Raw genomic sequence first — 2,968 nt, forward strand, 5'->3', positions numbered from 1 at the left:
TATCAGTTATCATAATCGGCCAAAATTTACATATCGGTGCATACCAAATTATACCTAAAACATTATCCAACCAAATGATATTCATTTTAAGAAAGATGGCACCAAAAAAACACTTTTTAAGCAAAATAACTAAATTTGTGTTTAGTTCATAAAACAGTATACTGTCAAAATGACAAAACGTCAAATGTCAGACACCTGCTGTTGTCAAATGTTAAAACATGAATGCGATAAACTACACATGTGGTTACTGTGCTAGGACACCTGTGTGACTTCATAAACTGTGTAAACTCATTCAAATGTCATCGCATATTGACCAGATAGGTAGTCAGTAACCACAGAAACAGATCAGGAAGGTGACAATAGTTCTAAGAAAAGCTATAGCATATGTCAACACATGTTCACTCCCAAGTCGTCACATATTGACGTTTGGGCAGCGCCCCACGCCGTCGCTTATTAACACGCGGGGTACCCCTTTGGTGTTGTTTTTCGACGTGTGGGGTAATCCGTTGCTTTCCATGAGAAACCATTGGCGTCAACCACGCATACGCAATGGGCACGCAAATTTTACTGTCATTATGAAATTATATATTGGGGTGTAGCTTTGCAATGATGAAATGTGTTGGGGTTTGATTTTCAGTTTAACAGCCAGGATAATTGTGTTTACCTGACGCTATTCAGGCAGTTTGAGCAAGTAACGTAACGTAAAAAGTTGATTTATTATATAATATAAAACAAGACACAAGCAGTCACAGTGTCATTTAAAAAATACAAATAAGTGTACCAAAGCCAAACAATCGATTAGTATGAGGAACAGATGCGAAAGCGATCACCATCCGCCGTACATCTCAGGTGAGGTAAAAATCAAAAATATTTATAAAACCAATTATATTTTTACAAATGCAATTAATTAAATGCTTTAGCGAACAACCTACAGCAGAGGAAATCCCTACTCGTCGAAAAATGACGCCAAAGGGGTACCATGTCCATTAAAAGGCGACGCAGAGGGTCGCTGACCGAACATCAAGTGACGAGTTGGGAGTGAGAACGAGTTGCATATGTCGACTGCAGAAGCCACTTGATTTTGTGTTCTATTTTCTTGACATTCATACCTGTGATCAAAAGGAATGAAGTTTTTAATAATGTCTTGACGGACTAAGATGGATACAGAGAAACAGATGAAAACATGTACGGACTTTCAAATGTATCAGAAAAGGAATGTGTCAGTGATTACACAACATACAAACAATCACATCTTTAGAAAGGAACTGAAATTATGGTCTGTACATTGGAATATCTTACGTCTGCGGTTATGACTTGTTGAACTGGGGATTCAGTGTCATTTTTCTTGTTCTTTGCAGGCTGTTGGTGTCTTGTACTTTATGGTGTGGTTAAAATTTACTTTTTATGTTCAAAGGCGAATTGCATTGAGCTAAACACCAGACCGTCACTACATTCCATAAAAGTGGAAAACACTGGATTCATTATGACTTAGGCCAGAAGCCTTGGGTCTATTTATACCGTTAACTTTCTTCTAAAGAATCCAAGAAAAAAATCCTTCCCGAAGCGAGCAGTAAACATATTTCTCATTTGATTCTGTCGCTACAGGAAGCACCTGGAAGAAAAAGTGCCGGCTGTTTGTATAAAGTGCGAATGAGGTAAAACGTCTACACGGCGAATGGGGCTCCATAATTTTCCACAACAGGGCATTAGATCTGAGCTTTAGGAAATAATGACACTTCATTGAAAAATGGCACAAACAGTCTACCGTCAGCCTATACTTATATGAGAGGACAAACGTCTAGTGTAAGTACAGTTCTCAGGGAACTGTAACTATGAGCTTGCATGCAAACCCCAGCTTCACCACCAGGCCTTGACATAGAAAGCCGCCCACCACACAAACTGAAACAGATGTTTGAGAGTTGCATAATAGCAGAGATCCAGCAGCTGTTTAAGACAGCAGAACAAGTACAGCCAATCCAGTTTTTTACACCAGATAGCAAAAAAAAGTGTAGTATTATTTATTTAGGATGCAGTTGTCTTGATGATCCAGCAGTAAATCTGTTCTTAATGCTTTACCCAAAAAAAGAATTCATACAACACTATGAGAAGCTTCATATTTCTTAGGAAACCTCATTTCGGTGCATTTGGATTCTGATATTTCCAGAAGTCATTTCCTTCAAAAACCTCTACCCATCTGCAACAGGACCCAGTAGACATAACCTAAAACTTTTTGAAACTAGTTTTTATTTCACCGACTACCTTTATATGAACCGCTAAGATCAGTGAGATCCGGGTCTTACGCTAGGGATCTCTCAGAGTCTTGAGTTACACTGAGCGTGCCAGTGTTTCTAGATTTACTTTTCTAGGCGGAGAAAGATGAGGATTTCACACATCAGCTTTGTTTTCTTAATATGCTTGGCCCCAAAGCCTTCTGTATTAGTACAGTAAAGCAGTCATTATGAACTTAGCAGTAGATTTCCTTATCTACATAAACCCATACTGTTAACGCCTGTTTGCAAATGTGTAGTAGACTTTGTGGTCATTTAAGCGGTGTATAATTTATAATCATGATTCATTCATCTTTGTGAATGAATGGGATTACTTTGTAATAAAAGGATATTTTGTTGAATTGCATGTAGTACGCTCTATGCTTTCTCAGACCTGAATAGTAAACATGAAAGTCAGAACTAGGTGCTCATATGGCAATAATAAGCTTACTCTTGGCTTTAAATACCTTATAGTCCTAAATGCTTACAGTCTTATAAAAACAAAGATCTGTTCTGACTACCATTTTAAAAAAAAATCAATGAAAACCTCCTTAAAAGCTGTACAAAACTGTTAATGTAAAATGTTGAAAGTTATGGTGGAAATTCTCCAAACAGTAGGAATAATATTTTTCTGCAAAGCAAAAATTCCACTCTACAGAAAATCATCTTCCGTATGCAGAAAGAAAGAAATATGAGGGCTG

The sequence above is a fragment of the Triplophysa rosa genome, linkage group LG13 (assembly GCF_024868665.1).
Source record: "Triplophysa rosa linkage group LG13, Trosa_1v2, whole genome shotgun sequence".
Classification (NCBI taxonomy): Eukaryota; Metazoa; Chordata; class Actinopteri; order Cypriniformes; family Nemacheilidae; genus Triplophysa; species Triplophysa rosa.